Source organism: Gorilla gorilla, chromosome X (assembly GCF_029281585.2).
Source record: "Gorilla gorilla gorilla isolate KB3781 chromosome X, NHGRI_mGorGor1-v2.1_pri, whole genome shotgun sequence".
Lineage (NCBI taxonomy): Eukaryota > Metazoa > Chordata > Mammalia > Primates > Hominidae > Gorilla > Gorilla gorilla.
In genome coordinates this window covers 43,570,218-43,588,821 of record NC_073247.2, presented here as the reverse complement: position 1 = coordinate 43,588,821, position 18,604 = coordinate 43,570,218, and the positions used below count along the sequence as shown (strand labels likewise).

The 18,604-nt window shown below is 37.3% G+C and overlaps 1 protein-coding gene across 8 annotated transcripts in view; it reads left to right on the top strand.

The window, feature by feature from the left end:
- DMD (dystrophin) overlaps positions 1 to 18,604 on the top strand; it is a 2,091,067-nt gene that overhangs the window by 150,439 nt on the left and 1,922,024 nt on the right. The window lies entirely within an intron of this gene.

Genomic DNA, 18,604 nt, shown 5'->3' with positions numbered 1-18,604 from the left:
CTGGTCGAGACTGGAATTTTTTGAAACACATTTTCATAAATGAATTACTGGGGTACTCTCTGTTTATTAACTATGTTAGTACCGACAAAGATTCTTTGCTCGGCCAAAATTTATTCGGGCTTCCCAACCTTCTCATAGCCCTGTCTGTGCACGTTCTCCTAAAATTTAGTTTTAGCAGGCTAGATCAGTTTAGCCAGAAAACACTCATCCTTGGTATTTGATTATCCTGGATATCTGATCATGTTCCTCATCATCCACCATCCTCCAGGGGATGACTGGACTATTTTCAGCAAGAGTCTCCCTTACCCATGATGCTTCCTCTTAATAATTTTCCATCCACTGACCCCTACCCTGTTCCTTGGTTATAAAATTCCCATTTGCCTGTGCTGTATTCAAATTGAGCCCAATCTCTCTCCCCTACTGCAAGACCCTATTTTCATGGTCCCTATACCTATTGAGATGGTCTTGTATAAAGTCTGCCTTACCGTGATTCAGCAAGTGACATTGAAGAATTTTTTCTTTAACAGTATAAGGATCGCACATTACCATTTGTTTTGAAAGATGGTATAAAAAGACTAACTGAAAACTAATCTTGGCTGGGTATCATTGGCAGAAATTCTTGGTCTTCAATCTATGTAGAACAGATATTTGCATTTTCCTTTGAAAATTTAATACATTGATTAAATTGTCATTTTGTTATAAAAATATGAAATGAAGGGTACATAAGATTTTTAAAAATTTCTGTCCACCATCACCAACCACTATGTAAAAATACACCTTTGTAAGACTTTTTCTATTCTATAACATACCTTCAAAAACAAGAAAGAGTATTTGTAGGAAATTCATTGCTTTTATTTGTGAATTGATAAAGGGAAAATAATAAGCTAGGGCTTGAGCTTCAGAACAGGGTGATGGTTTTATATCTCTCTCAAAAGTACTACAAGGTAGGTTGTTTCAATACTATTAACAACCCCAGGGTTCCCTGACATCTTCCATTCCCAGCTTCCATTCTCAAAAATTATATCGAGGCCATGAGTTGGACTCCTCAGCCCTAGCAAAATATTATTCATTTGCTGAGTAACCCTTCTTGAACCCATTTTCCTGGTAGCTGTGCCCGATCAATCCGACTTATATATCTTTGGGAGTTGGAGAGAGAGAGAGAGAGAGAGAGAGAAAGAAAGTGAGACACAGAGAGAGAGATAGAGGGAAATTATTTTAGCTAAGAAAATTTACAGTCACAATAATATGAGAGTCTCTGAATAAGGGATAAAAGAATGTTAGACGAGACATAGTCTCTGCCAATGGTGATTAAGTAAACATAGTCAAGGAGAATATGGCTGTGACCAATAGTGTGTAAGTGGTTACATCTGGTGGGCAATCTCCAGTCATAAGTAAAATAATCTACGAGTGAGATACAGGCTAAGCAGAGATGTCATAATTAGGACCAAACAAGCACTAAGTACAAAGTAAAACACTGATAAGTTGAGCTTCATTAAAACTAAGAATTCTGTCTATTATAATACACTAATAACAGTGAAAAGGAAAGTCATGGACTGGGAGAAAAATATTCACAAGACGTTTATCTGATTAAAAAACTTGTATCCGTAATATATAATAAACTCATACTTATCAATAAAAAGACAACCCATTTTTTAACAATTGGCAAAATATTTGAACAGGCACTTCATAAAAGAGGACAAAGATGGTCAAAAACATTTGAATAGGTGCCTAACTTCATTAGTAATCAAAGAATTTTGAATACCCCTATATATGCATCCGAATGGTTAAAATATAATAAGATAATATCAAGTATTGGGGAGAATTGGTGCCTCAGCTGGAGCTCTCAAATATTGCTGGTTTAAGTGTAAATTAATATTTGCCAACATCTACTAAATCTAAATTTATGCCTTCCTTATGAGCCAGCAATTCCTCTCATATGTGTGTATTCAAGAGAAATTAGTAGGCCAGGTGTAGTGGATCATGCCTGTAATCCCAGCACTTTGGGAGGCCAAAGTGGGAGGGTCACTTGAAGCCAGGAGTTTTAGACTATCCTGGGCAACATAGTTTGATCTCATCTCTCCAAAAAAAAAAAAATAAATAAAATAATAATAATCAAAATTAGCCTGACGTGGTGGCATGCACCTGTAGTCCCAGCTACTCCAGAGGCTGAGATGAGAGAATGGCTTGAGCCCAGGAAGTTGAGGCTGCAGGGAGCCGTGATTGCACCACTACACTCCTGCCTGGGTGACAGAGTCAGACTCTGTCTCAAAAAAGGGGAGAAATTAAGTCCACCAAAATAGCACGCACAAGGTTGTTAATAGCAACATTTTGCGTAATAGCAGAACCTGATATAACTTGTGTCCCTCAGAATTAGAATTAAAAATGCAGTATAGACTGGGCGAGGTGGCTCACGCCTGTAATCCTAGCACTTTGGGAGGCCCAGGAGGGCGGATCACGTGAGATCAGGAGTTAGAGACCAGCCTGGTCAACATAGTGAAACCCTGTCTCTACTAAAAATACAAAAAATTAGCCAAGTGTGGTGGCAGGCGCCTGTAATCCCAGCTACTCAGGAGGCTAAGGCAGGAGAATCGCTTGAACCCAGGAGGCAGAGGTTGTAGTGAGCTGAGATCATGCCACTGCACTTCAGCCTGGGTGACAGAGCGAGACTTTGTCTCAAAAACAAAAAAAAAAACAAACAAAAAACAAAAATTCGGTATATCCGTGGAATATTATATAATAATAATAACCTGCTACTTGCAAGAATATGAATGAACTTCATAAACACAGTGTTGACTAGAAGATGAACATTTACTGTGTGATTCCATCTATATGAAGTTTGAGAACTGGCCAAAGTTATCTATAATGATTCAGGTCAGCAGAGCAGTTTCTTCCTGAGAGGCTGGTGGGAATATAGCATGAATTGGGAAAGAGCATGAAGGAGACTTACAGGGTGCTGCAATTGTTCAGAACTCTTTTTCCTTGATACTTGCTTACAGAAATGTGCAGAATTTTTATTTCACCTAGATTTCTATGCATGCGTAGAATCTCCATAGAACACACATATTATTGAGTACGCATTCAACTTCTTCTAAAATACCACTAGTCATAGAAAATGTAACTTTATTTCTTTATTCCTTACTTTGCCTAGCCCAAGCTCCTACAAAAAAAAAGATTAGTTACCATTTAATTCAAATTATAAAACAGAACCAGTCTTTTAAACAGTATCGGATACACAAGTATCTAATCTAACTTCCATTGCCTATCAGTGGATGTGGCTTTAATCAAGTCTTTTCTAAACAAGATGGACAGGCACTGAAGAAAAAAAAGTGAGCCATTTTGTGTGTTTTAAAATGATAATGTGATTTTGAATTTTGCTATTGTAGAAGCTCCTAACAATATTATCTGGCATTTGTTCTATCTGAATAAAGCCATGGCTTATATTATGTATATATGGAATTTCCCAGAATACTATTGTTAGACACGTCACTGAGCTGTGAAAAAAAAAATCATCTCTAATTTGATCAATATGTACTTACACGTATATCATTAGTTGCCATTGCTCTCAGCCTTTAGTAAATTTTTTATGAGCCCCGTGGGTCATGAGCTTGCTTTTTCATAACAGAGAACGAGAAAGAAGAAATCTCATCAGTATAATAATACCCACATCAGTAGAGGGCATGGTTCAGAGGCAATCTTATTGTCTGTCACAGACTCCATCATATAAGCTAGAAATGATAAAGAGATTCATTACAGGATACTGTAAAAGGGATATTTTGGTATATAAACTCATTAAGTGCTAACTAGATCAAAGCAAATATGGCAGAAAAGAGTCTCTGAATACTGTAGCAGAGTTCATTGAATGAATGAACGAACGAATGAATGAATGAATTTATAAAAAGCGCAGGGGGGCCGGGCGCGGTGGCTCACACCTGTAATCCCAGCACTTTGGGAGGCTGAGGCAGACGGATCACCTGAGGTCAGGAGTTAGAGACCAGCCTGGCAAACATGGTAAAACCCCGTCTCTACTAAAAATACAAAAAATTAGCCGGGCATCGTGGCGCATGCCTGTAGTCCCAGCTACTTGGGAGGCTGAGGCAGGAGAATCGCTTGAACCCTGGAGACGGTGGTTGCAGTGAGCCGAGATCGTGCCACTACACTCCAGCCTGGGCAAAGAGAGCAAAACTCCGTCTCAAAAAAAAAAAAAAAGAAAAAGAAAGAAAAAAGAAAAAAAAAAAAAGCGCAGGGGTCAGATAATTGAGTTAGAAGGTAGAGGAGTGGGGATGTTATGCCGATGTGAGAAAGGAGGAAGAGGTATTGAAGGAATCCAGTGGACTTTGATGAGGACCATGCGGGACTTTCTATTTTCAGGAACCTAAGGGAACATCTTGCTGTAGGCAGCCTGGGGCTGTCTCCATCAAAGAAATGCTAATATTTACATTCATTGGTTTTTATTATGTGACTGTCTATGTGCTAAAGCTGTGGTTCTCAAAGTATGTTTCAGACCCGCAATATCACCTGGAAATTTGTAAGAAATGTAAATTCTCGGGCTCTACGGAGACCTACTAAATAATGAATTCTGGGAGAGGTATTATAAGAAGTTCTTCAGGGGATTTTGATATAGTCTATAGGTTGAGAGACAGTGTAGTAGACAATACATTCATTACTTTATTTATTCTTCTCCATGATTCTATAAAAGAGCGATTGTTACTGCTTTGTTTACAAATGAGAAAACTGAGGCTTTGAAAGAGGCTCAGTATTTTGTTCAAGGTCATACAGCTGGTATCCAGAGATACTGGGAATAGAACCCAAATTTGTCAGACTATAAAACACGGTGCTTTCAGCCACTCCTCCAGAGCCAGGGGAATAAAAATTCATTAATTTCAATGAGTATTTGTAATAGTAACCTGCAAGTCCTGGAATACAATTGTAACTGCTACAGCATTACCTTTGAGGAGAAAATATCTCATTTCCCCAATTGATTGCCAAAATAAAATGCTTAAAATACAAATGTCTGGTTGAAGAAACCCTTTAATTTTTTTTTCTTGCGTTCAGGCATTTGTGTCAGGTTTAACTAATTTATTTTAACTTGCAATACAGTGTTGCCTGTAGTAACAAATAGGACATTCTGCTATTAGTTTTTATCTCCTACCGACTTGTTATTTTCCACTCCTGAAGCTAAACTTCTTTAACAATTTCTATGCTCATTGTATCTACTTCCTTACTCACGTAGCTACCTCAAACTCCAATAATCCAGCTGCTTCCACATCCTTCAACTGAAATTGATTTTGTGAAGGCCCAAGTCACATCAGGCCTCATCTTACCACTCTGTAGTATTGATTGTTGATCGGTCCTTCCTATTGGAAAAACTCTTCTTCCCTGGCTTCTAAGATATTCCACTATTCTAGTTTTCCTGTCTCAGGGCAACTTTATCATTTTCTTGGAGGGTTGCTCTCCTATCGTAAATCTCTTTTAACGTTGAGCTTCAATCTTAATGCTCAATCAACATATTTTTCTTGATCTCATCAAAATCCATAGCAATAACAACTCTTAACCATGACCCTCAGATTTTTATATTCAACCAAAATCATTCTTTTGAGCTAGAGACCTATCCCCCTGCCCATCAATTATGCTCATGTATGTCACATAGTTAATTCAAAATCAGTATATATGAGATCAAAAACTGCCTTCTAAGCAATTCTTCCTCCTTCTCTAGCTCATTGAAAGACATCATGTGCCAAACTTCTCAGGTTTGGGGGTATCATTCTTGCATTCTCCCTCGAGATCACTGTTCTAACATTACCTTGGCATCAGCCATCATGTTTTGCCAGGATTGTTGCAGTTCCCCTAAAACAGATGTTCAGTTTCCCCCACCCCTGTGATTCAGTTTTCCACATGCAGCCAGAATGTTTTAAAAAGCATATTCGATTGTGTCATCTTCCCCCTAGAAAACCTTCTGCGGTTTCTTCAAAATAAATTTAACTGAATAACTAGTTGACTTAATTCAATGTTTTCCTTCATCACACTAATTAATCAGTATTTTCATGTTCCTCGATGCTGAGGGCTTAACATTCAAGAATAAATTTGTCTTATGTTTACTTTAACTTATAAACTTCCTTTAAATGAAAACTAATTGTTAAATGATTTGCAAAATAACCAGAGGAACAAAGTCTATTGTGATCAGTGGATATGACAGAATATATTTTTTGTTGTTATACCATCACTTTCACAAAACTATAGAATATATATATAGGCATATATGTGTGTATTTATATATATGTATAGATATGTGTATAGAGACATAATTTATAGAAGCATTCATAATAAACCCCTGTCAAACATATTTTGCACGTTTGAAATATTAGTTGATTGGATTTGTGGTTTGTATGTAAGTTGAACAATTAACTGATGTGATAATTCTGTTTCCATGGCTGTTACCTTAGTTTATACCACCTTTTCACCTGAATGATTACAATAGCCTCCTGATTCCTTGTCTTTTTGTTTCCCACGTTCCCTTCTTCAAACTTCCCAAATCCACTTTCCCAATTGTTATCAAAAAGAGTTTTCCTAAAATGTAAGTCAGATAATGCTACTCATTATGCCAAATTCTCATTGCCCCAAAAGTGAAATCTGAAGTCTATAAGATGCTCTACCAATCTCTCCATTAATTGGCCTCTGCACTATCTCTTTACATTCACCCCTTCCCACAACACCCACCGAACCCACCCATCCCTCAAGAACGACATTGTACGTACTAATCATGTCATACAAGTCACTATTCTAGCTTCTGTTATTCTTCCTGAAATGTCATCTCCCACCTCAACTTTTTACCCAGCTAACTCCAGTTTATCATTTAGGTGATGTCTCCTTTTTAGAACATACCTAGAATTGACGTTACAGGAGGAATATCTCTTGTGTGTCATCTCAGCATCCCACAGTAACTATTTTTTTTTCTTTTTGTTTTCTTTCTTTCTTTTTTTTTTTTGAGATGGAGTCTTGCTCTGTCACCCAGGCTGGAGTGCAGTGGTGTGATCTCGGCTCACTGCAACCTCCGCCTCCCGAGTTCAAGCGATTCTTCTGTCTCAGCCTCCCGAGTAGCTGGGACTACAGGTGCGTGCCACCATGCCCGGCTAATTTTTGTATTTTTTTAGTAGAGACGGAGTTTCACCATATTGGCCAGGCTGGTCTCGAACTCCTGACCTCGTGATCCGCCCGCCTCAGCCTCCCAAAGTTCTGGGATTACAGGCATGAGCCACCGCGCCCGGCCCACAGTAACTATGTTTTAACATACATCAAACCACTTTGCAATTTCCTGTTTACATGTCATTATCCCTCATTAGTAAGCTTCTAAAAAGTATGGGCATTTATCCAGTTCCCTATCATCTCCCTAGTCCCCAGCACAATGCCTGACACTTAAGTAATTACGTGAGTAATTAAATGAGTAATTATGACACATTCAAGCTTGTTAAACTCTCAAACTTGGAAATAAGGCAAAAGAACAAGTAGATGTTCTTTTATTATCATACTAAAAAGTATTGTCTAAAAGATCTACCGACAGATAGTTTAATTTGTTAGGGATATGCGTCTTTGTATAACTTAGTACTAACTTAAAAGATTATTTTTTTGTGGGTACATAGTAGGTGCATGTAATTTGGAAGCACATGAGATATTTTGATACAGACATACAATGCATAGTTATCACATCAGAATAAATGGGGCATCTATTACCTTAAGCATTTATCCTTTGTGTTACAAACAATCCAGTTATACTCTTAGTTATTTAAAAATGTACAAGTAAGTTATTATTGACTATAGTCACCCTATAGTATTTATTATTGATTAGGGCTTAGATTCTGAGAAATTTTACATAAATGTACACATTTTTGTTCAGTAGAGAGACAAGTAATATCTTTCTGGTACCCTCAAAATATATGATTTTATTGCACTTTTTGATGTTAATCTGTTTTGTTTCCAACTTAGCAATCTTGTTCTAGCTTCTTTTTCTTTCTGTGACTATGTATGTTCAGTCCCTTGAATTCCCCTTTGCATCAGTTTTAATTTGTTGCCTGTTTTGATATTAGTTAGTTGAATAAATGTTTCCATATTATCAGGATATGTTTATAAGGGAACAGCAAATTTACTTCCGTGTGTTTTAAACTATATGAGAAACACTGAGCTTGGCATCAATAGCTAATTCTAGGGGGAAAAAAAGTCATTCTCGTATATATTTGGAAAAACAGTGTTTATTCCTTCTTGAGATATTAACAGCCATTTGTATGTTGAAGATTCTGAGAAACTTGGAGGTGATTTAATCTGTTTTGCTTTGTTTAATCTAAAATTTCAAGATTATTTTGGTTCTAGGAAATTTTGCTCTAGAAAAAACAAACAGTTTGGAAACATTGGTTTACTTATAGCTTTAAAGAACAATATTTTAAACTACAGTTCTTGTGTTCGAAATGCTGTAAAAATCATTTCTATTAAGATTTATTTCCTCTAAGTGTTTTGCATTCAAATAAGGTGAAATTCTGGGTCTCCAAATATACATTTCAGAAAAGTCTTTGTTTAGCTGTAGGGAAGGCATCCTGACTTCTCATCATTATAGTCACATAGAGACACTAGATTTAAAGGATATTTAGGTCAGGCGTGGTGACTCACACTTGTAATCCCAGCACTTTGGGAGGCCGAGGCGGGCAGATCACCTGAGGTCAGGAGTTCGAGACCGGCCTGGCCAACATGGTAAAACCCTGTCTCTACTAAAAATACAAAAATTAGCTGGGCGTGGTGGCGCTTGCCTGTAGTCCCAACTTCTTGGGAGGCTGAGGCAGGAGAGTTGCTTGAACCCAGGAAGCGGAGGTTGCAGTGAGTTGAGATCGTGCCACTGAACTTCCAGCCTGGGGAACAGAGCCACTCTCCGTCTCAAAAAAACAAACAAACAAACAAACAAAAAAAAACAACAGAGCGTAATTATATATTTTCCTTATTTTAAAAGGGAAAAAATACTTTCCTTATTTTCCATATAGAGTATATCAAAATAATTACAATCATTAAGTAAAACTAACATTTACCTGTGGTCTAAAAAAGTCGGTTGAGGCCGGGCGCAGGGGCTCACTCCTCTAATCCCAGCACTTCGGGAGTTAGAGGCCAGTGGGATCACTTGAAGACAGGAGTTTGAGACCAGCCTAGCCAACATGATGAAACCCCTTCTCTACTAAAAATACAACAATTAGCCAGGCGTGGTGGTGGGTGCCTCTAATCCCAGCTACTTAGGAGGCTGAGGCAGAAGAATCGCTTGGACCCAGGAGGAGGAGGTTGCAGTGAGCCGAGATTGCACCACTGCACTCCAGCCTGGGCGATAGAGGGAGATTCAGTCTCAAAAAAAAAAAGAAAAAGAAAAGTCAGTTGAGATAGTGAAGATCCAAAGATATCTGCTAAAAAAGTGTATGTTATCTAGTTTTAAAAAGAAATGATATGCAAATAAAAACATTAGTGAGCAATTAAATATTTAAAGGGTACGTTACTTACATTATGGGTGTAAAGTGTAAGTGGATTTCTGAAAACATGAGCACCATGTGAACTTCAGTATTTAAACAAGTTTATTGCTTTTGGCTTTTGGATTTATTGTTTTTTTGAAAATGGGTCTGAGAACGGGCTAGAAGAATGGGTAGACTTGACATCTAAATCTATCTCAACTCTGCTCTTGAGAAAAGAGGAAGAAATTGCTCAGAATGTTCTATCATAATTTTCTTCTTGCTCTTTAGATTTCTAAATGGCTACACAGGTATTGAGAAACACATTTTTATCTTGTTATGAACACTAAAATTCATTAGCCTTATATTTCCTCTTTCCTTATAGCTGTGTCTTGTTTTTGATGGCTTAACACTTTTCCATTCTAATCAAGCTTTGTCATGGGCTATGGGCTGAAGTGCCTTGTGATGGACTGATTTACTTTCAGTCCCTATAATGTGTGCCCTTGAATGCTAGAGATTGAAATCATTAAGGCTCTGCTGTTGCCCTTGATCTCTGCTCAAAGAGGCTAGAGATTGATTGGTTGACAGTGGTTGACCTGGACGTCTCAAAATGAAGCCGTGATGAAGGAAAATCAAGTACACACGTTCAGAACATTTCATAATGACATTTATTCTGCGTGCATTTTTTCCAGCTGTATTTTTGCTTCTTTTTAAAAAAAAAAATTTAGTTTAATCATTTCTAGCCCACCCTCACCACTACCACATGTTTATTCCATTTCTACATTCTGGGGCACTTAAGACCTTTTAATTCCATGAATTAATCATTTATAAATGTTGTCTGAATATTCTATCAAAGCAAGGCAGCATAGAGAACTTATTATTACATACTTATCACATGAAAAAATTATTTATTAACAAATATCTATTCAGAGCAAACATTTTGATCAAAGTTGGCCTCAATTCACTAATTAGTTATTATGCAAACATAACAAACATCCAATAGAATAAATATTCACTCTTTTCTACAGTTTTTTTTGGAATGGTTTCAGTGCTGGAAAAAAAAACTAAACCAATTCATGTAAGAAAAAGTAAATGTCTGTTAAGAGAAAAGACCACTTTTAAATACAGGTTTTAATATTTCTATTTTAATTTCTACTTAAAAAGGTTAAGGAGGAATATTCTAAAGACGAATATATTTGCAAATACTGTGGGAACACTTTATTGAACCAATTTGAGAACTAAGTCAATTATATTGAATTTACATATTTGGTTAAAGAAAAAAATGAGAAGTGATTAGATTAGTTCAATGTTTAAGTGAACTTAACAGAAGTATCCAGGTTCATGTTGACCCTATTGCTTCGTATTAATATTGATAATTACAAATATACATATATATTAATTTTCAAAAATATAGATTATGAGTGGGTAATAATAGCTTCTAAAAATTCACTTTGGTGCTATTCCATAGTGGCCAAGTTTCCTTTTGTTCTCTGGAGGGAGGTGGCCTAATTTAGGCAAGTTTAGTATTTAGAGCAAAAAAAGGCAGTCTATGCAGAGATTTAATGGCATCTTAAACCTGCCTCACCTATCTCTCATTTTTTACATTGCTTTTTCATTATCTTTTCCTTTCCTTTCGAGAGACTTGAATTTAATATTGCCTCTCTTTTCCCCATATTTGCCTTTTATAAATCTAAGCATTTCTGCCGTTAATACTGTAGGTTAAGAAAGTGGCAGCCACCATATTTAAGGTATAGTAACATCTATAACTGGGGAAATATACAGTCTTCTGAGAAACTGAAATAAATTTCAGGTAAAAAGTATGTGACGTCAATTGAGTGGTGCACGTCGAGGGATACAAACCTAAGTACATTCCAGGATGAAAATCGTGATAAGTTGGGAGCTCCATTTTCAGGGAAGTTTCTGTACTGACTTGAGAAACATTGCAACCAAACAAATCCTTGGGAACTGTAGAAAGGACTCTTTTTAGTGTTCAGGCTAAGTAGACAATGCCTACATATTTAAAGTTTCATTTGGCAGACTTGACACAGTAGGCTTCATGGAACACAAGTTATGCCTTCCTTGGTCTGAGAGAGAGAAGACTAGGTCTGCTCAACTGAAGTTAAGATCTGAGGTTCAGTGAGTCCATAGAGATATCATGGAAGATTGAGTGAATACACTGGCCCTAAAGCAACAGAAAGAGCACAAGTTGAGATACAGTTTTAATCCCCAATGATTGGAATCACCACTGCCAGATATCACATCCTAATTACACATTCTGCCCTTCAAGCTCTGGCAATACTTTTCTTGCAGTGCCCCCTTTCTTTAGTTTGCCATATGAAGAGTGTGGTAATTACTCTCCCTGCAGTTGTTTACCAATTCTCATTCATTTTTCAAGTTTTCCTTTCTCTCTCTCCCTCTCTCTCTCTCTCTTTTTTTTTTTTTTTTTAGATGGGGAGTGTCACTCTGTCAGCCAGGCTGGAGTGCAGTGGCATGATCTCGGCTCACTGCAACCTCCGCCGCCCGGGTTCAAGCGATTCTCCTGCCTCAGCCTCCCGAATAGCTAGGACTACAGGTGCATGCCACCATGCCCAGCTAATTTTTCTTGTATTTTTAGTAGAGACGGGATTTCACCATGTTAGGCACGCTGGTCTTGAACTCCTGACCTCAGGTGATCCACCCGCCTCGGCCTCCCAAAGTGCTGGGATTACAAGTGTGAGCCACCGCTCCCAGTCGAATTTTTCTTTCTCTAAACACTTTTCAGTGTAAAGGTCTGCTGTGCTATAAATTTGTGACACATGATTGTGTTGTAGTTACGACTATGTAAGGCTCTATGGACAGGTTTCCTTTAGTTCTGCCAGCACAGCTAACCAGCTAATATAAATATAAAGAAATGCAACTGTTGACACCAAATGCAGTTTCCGTTTGCCTGAACAATCAACAAATTAACACAAAATCTGAATAAACATTACAATGTGAATCTGTGTCTGTATCCATAATTATATAAAATTGAGTTATTCTAAAGAATTCTATGTTTCTTAACAAAAATATTATATGCATATATACATTTAGGTTTAATAGATTTGTATGAGCATTTCTAACTCTTAGCTTCCATTGATCTTCAGTGTTTCAGAATATTTGTTTCAAATCACTTTTGGAAGAAAGTAAGTTACAAATTGTGAAAATAATACACAAACTAGAGATCCCTATTTAAAACTAATCCCTACATCGCTTCATCAAAATGCCCAAAATTCTTTTTTGGAATGAAATTCACAGAGAATTGCAAGATTCATTTCCTTTACACTTTTATTCACTGCCAATAACTTGGGGATACTAAGAGTGCAGGAGAAGCAGGTAATTCTGAGGGCATTTTGGAGGAAAGCAGTTTTGCATTGGCTAACTTGTTAAAAAAGATTAAATATTTAAGTGCCTTGTTTTAAAGATTTGAATTATAATGATTTCAGGTAATTGATTTTTAAGCTATATGGTAGTAATAAGACAAAAATCATTCATTTGTTTCCTTTTGGAAAATAGATTTTTTAAAAGATAAAGATCTGTTTTAATTTTTTTTTTATCTCTTAAGGTACTGTCCAACCTAAAAATATGAAAGTAGGTGTGCCTAAGCTTTTTTTAAAAAAAATTGCCAGTAGTACAAACAAATTTTATAGTCCATCATTTGCAGGGCTGGAGGGCTTGCCATATTTAAACGTGTGACCTGTTTTAAGTATTTGGGTCAAAGAGAAGGGGGAGGCACCAGTGTTTAAAGTGGCACAAACAGAGGGAAGAATGAAAATACAATCGAATATATTCATTTTTATTTTCATAAATAAAGGAAAGTTTAAAAAATCTAGGTACATCAGTAACGTTCCCTTAGATAGTATTATTATGTGGCTATTGTTTACTCTCCTTTGTCGGCAACACGATCAGTGATTTTCAGCACCTGCTATTGGGTTAATAATGGAGTTAGAGAAGCATGAGTTTCAATTTGTGCTCATCTACTGCAAAGTAGCTATATGAACTTGGGCAGTTACTTAACCTCGCTAAGCTTTGGTTCCTATCTATACAATAGGGTCAACAGAAGTACCTCTCTTACAAGGTCTGTGAAAATGAAGTATGTTCATGTGTTTAAAGTGTTTAGTAGGTGGCACATAGTAAGCACTCAAATTATATGGACTATGGCCATTACCTTGACAGACTGTATTCTCTCTCCATTTCCTCATATGTAATATGGATTAACACGAAGATTAAACTTAAAAAGTGCATAAAAATCTCAGTGTCTAGCAATTTGTAGCTGTTCAACATTATTAAAATTCCCTCCTCAATTTTGCTTACTTTGCTGTACTGAATGCTATGTGAGATAGGAAAGGATATCAATTATTTGCTATGCCCCTTCCGGGCACTAAATAAATACATGTTTTTGTTCATTCTTTTACTCAATCTAAAAGTTATTGAGCACCAAATAGGCATCAGGAAGTATATGGACAAGTATAGGAAACAGGATTGATATTTACAATCAGGAGAACAATTTTGAGCCCCCAGTCAGTCACTTGATGTTATCCTGGGCAATCAATGGATAGAGTCCAACCACTCTAAGCCTCAGTTTTCTTATTTCTACATGTTGATAGTACTAACAGTTGTTATAAGATTTGAAACCTGTTATGGACTATAGTATTTTGTGCAGACATTAGTCAAAATCATAAGTTATTTTGGGGAGCACATTTACATTCCTCACAGTGAAGCCTTGGGCCCTACACCTTTGCACTAAATTATACATCTGTAGCAGGAAAAAAAAATTTCAGTATCACACAAATTTAAGTGGGCTAAAAATGGTATTTTATTAATTTTTCTATAGCTAAATTAAATTTCTATTTTGGTTCCTCTTTTATCTTAATTTAACAGGTTTCTTAACATACCATTCTCAGGAAATCTTAATAAAATTCAGTGACTTTTCAGGTCTACCGGTCACATTCAGGATTTGTTAGGACTCTAGCCTCCACTCTAGGATTAGAATAACACAGGAGTATTACTTAGCTTCATGGCATCAGGGCCAACTTCTGATTCTAGGTCAAGGACACACAGAGATGTGACATCCAATTTGATCTGTGGGGAAGAAGATCTTTGCATGCAGGCATTGGCTGAAGTGAACCAGTACCTGCATCCCGCCCTGAGTTGAACTGCCTATTCTGCCTCCAGGATTTGGGGTGTCTGTGTCCTGATTACCACACCCTTGAAAGACTGCCAACTTGCTCCTCCTAACTTCCATGACCTTCTCAAGCATCAACACGTGTTAGCTGCTTATCACAAACCTGATGAGATGCTCAGACCCCTGTGAGGCTAATCTACATGCCCAGCCCCTTTGCTCGGGTTGGGCACTATTTTTCAGCAGCTCCAGAACCTCCTTCTCTTCTTTAGGACTTTGGTTCCCTAAGAGGACATTATAATGTTCCTCTTATTTGAAAAGGTGTGTGTGTGTGTCAGAGGGTCAGGACCCTCCCCACACCCCACACGGCTTCTAACTCTCACTTATCTGTAACTCTCTCAACTTCCCCCTCTTCTTATCTTGGTAGGCACCTAGAGCAGGTAAAAACTTTTAAACAGGATTCTTCTATATCTGTTTACGCCAGAATCATGGTTCACTTACACTAAAAGCAGTTGACCTCTGTCAGTGAAATCAAGAGTTGATTTTGTAATTCAAAAGCTCTGTATTTCTAAACAACCCTAAGGCAGTGAGGAGACAGTGCCTAACTTACCTTACTTGCAAAGGATGGAACTTAAGAACGTGGTTACAATCTCACAAAATACTTTGTGTGTGTGTGTGTGTGTGTGTGTGTGTGTGTGTGTGCACGCGCCCATGTGTATGTAGTTCTGAAGATGGCATTGTTAGGTGGTGGAGGCCTATGTAATATTATGATTCTCAACATGTGAATTCTTATCACAGGCAACTAATCCTATTGCCTCAGGTTTACAGTCTGTAAATGGGAAATAAAATGCCTAATGTTTGTTCTCAGCCTAGTTGTGAGGATTAAATGCAAAACACAGCCTCAACAAATGTGAGTTCCCTTCCTCACATTCCCTTGTATAAAAAGGACTTTCCCCACCCCCCTTTTATTTAGCATATCAACAACAATTACTCCTTTATTTGGGACTGAACAGCCTTTTACTAACTATCCTTTTGTTTCTCATTTTTTATATTCATGCATAGTACAACTTATGAAATATTTTACCCCAAATCCTCTTGGGTTTGCTTTATATACATAACCAAATAAGGTATATTTTTATACAACTATTGTGTTTTATCTTAAGGTAAATTTCAAGCTAAAGTGAAAAATGAATTCCTTCTGGTATCAGTCAGAATTTTCCTTACGAGAAGTAGGTCAAGAAACATTGAACGCAGAATAAATTTATCTCTGAATACGGCTCTTCAGCTCTGGATTGTTTAAGGATGGCCTAGAATCTACGCTGAGCATTCTCTTGCATCTCCTTTTTCAGTATGGTTCTGAATTAGCATTCAGGCATAAAGCATTTCCTTGGAATTGCTCTTATTTTTGTCCCCATATTCTGTACTCCATTGTCAGGTAAGAAGGCAATATGTAGCAGTCATTTAAGAAACCAGCACATAAATTATTTTGCAAGTTAAATCAATGTGCATCTTACTGGTTCAGTTCACAGTTAACTAGAACTGCTGGGGCTTGCTTTTATGAATTGTACCATTCCCTCCTTGCTTTCTTTTTGAGACTGACTCTCGCTCTGTCACCCAGGCTGGAGTACAGTGGTGCGATCTCAGCTCACTGCAACCTCCTCCTCCCGAGTTCAAGTGATTCTCCTGCCTAAGCCTCCCTAGTAGCTGGGATTACAGGCATGCACCACCACGCCCGGCTAATTTTTGTATTTTTAGTAGAGACGGGGTTTCACCACGTTGGCCAGGCTGGTCTTGAACTCCTGACCTCAAGTGATCCGCCTGCCTCGGCTTCCCAAAGTACTGGGATTACAGGCATGAGCCACCGCGCCTGGCCTCTCTCTTTTAAACAATCATAAATATGAAATTAAATGGGCTGACTAGAAGCAAATTGGTCTGTAGGAACACCCATAAAAGTGTTCCATTCTGATTGTTTTCCCATCCTGCAGCCCCTCTGGCCTAGTGGTAGCTCCTTTCGTTTTGCAGATTTAGATTAATTGGGGTAGGTGAGAGAGGGCAGGGATGGCAGGCCATTTGTCTCTCATCACTGACTGAAAAGTTGAGCCTAATATATACCTTTTGCTCCTCTACCCAAATGAATTACAAAATTCTAATTCCCTCACACACCGGGGCCTGTTGTGGGGTGGGGGGAGGGGGGAGTGATAGCATCAGGAGATATACCTAATGTTAAACGACGAGTTAATGGGTGCAGCACACCAACATGGCACATGTATACATATGTAACAAACCTGCACGTTGTGCACATGTACCCTAGAACTTAAAGTATAATAATAAAAAAAAGAGTTGATTGTTTTTATAATCTAAAAGTAAAGACAGTTTGGTTTTGTCAAAACTTCTTTGTTTTCTATTTATTTTCTCTATAGCTTCTAAATTTGTGTTCTGTATGCTTGCATGCATATGTGTGTGTGTTTTCCTTAAAGAGTAGGCAAAAAAGGGCAGAAAATAGATCATTCCCTTATAAACCTGACACGTACCTGTTTATTTCTTTCACTGTGGTAACTGGAAGGCTGGAAATACTGAGCACTTCAGTAGTCATTCTAAAAAGATTGGTTCATGTTTAATTTGTTTGACTGCCCAAACCTCTAATGGTTCAGTGAAACCTTCGTGAGGATTTTAAGAAATAGATCAGGTGATAGTTTCAGTTGAAGCTACTAAAAAAAGCCTTTTTGTTCATATTATTTTATTAGAGTGGGAAATTGGGAATTCTAAAATGTTCCCACATTTGTCACCCGTGTTACTCTGGCAGCCTTTTGTCATGATCACATTTTCCCTGTTCGTTTATTACTGCTGCTGAATGTACTTTAATGATTCTAATAGGAGCTATAGATTGTGCAGAAGAATAACAAGCTTCAAATTAAAAAAGAATATATGTGCATTTTGTGGTTTCTAAATATTAATACAATTGAATTGTTTTTGTTGACCACTGTACATTGACTTCCCAGGGTCCGGTGCATAGCAAATTCATAGATGCTCCATAAAATAATTATAGAACCATGCATTCATGTGTGCTGTGTTGTGGTTCTGGGTACTAAGGATGTCTGCCTGAGTCCTGAATGAGTCTTAATCTCCATCCAAGTTGTGTGTTTCAGAGTTGGGATGGTGCAAGGAATTTGATTATTAATGTAAACTTTAGATAACTCACAGCATGAATAAAAACTGTGCAGTAGAAGAAAAATGCAGAAAGAATAAAAAACACAAACAACAGCTAAAACAACAGCACATAAAAAACCTCAAATAATTAGAGCAACAGGCTGTGAATGCATTTAGCAAACATATACCCTTCACTTACTTTTGGGAATCCAGTAACTTTCTCCTCTGAGTTCAATGAAAAATCAGTAGCACTTACGGGTGTGATCATTAACTTTGTTTACTTTTTTAGCTTTCAATGACATTCACGTTTGTGTTGAGATTTGTTTTTTCTTTCCTGAACATTTTATCCCATTCGCCAATCCAGAAATGATAGAATAGGAAAAGAACAACTAGGGCTTTATGCAAGTACAGTAAAATCTATTGATGCCACTCTACAAAAGGCTGCAAATTGGAATGGCTGAAATCATCTGCTCGTCTTTTGTGTTGCATTTTAGGACTATCAATAAAACTTGAAATGATATATTAATAGGAAGTTTGAACAGGAATTATATATTGAAAATGTGACAGAATCGGTAGATCCAATCATCCTAGGCTGTTGAGAAGGAAATATGCCTCATAGTCTTGTATTTTTTAGATGAAGCCTTCCAATTTACCTGGAAGCCCACCTCATGTCTCATTGTTTAGTCATATAGCAGAGGTTGTTACAATTACAAAAGTTCTCTTTTTTTTTCCGTGGAAAATTGATCATTTGGAGCGGTAGATTAATTTATTTCAATTTTATAGTATGAGAGGCATAGAGGTGCATTGAAAAGAACAAAGACTTTGTAGTCAGAGACATCTAAGAGTTGTGTAAACC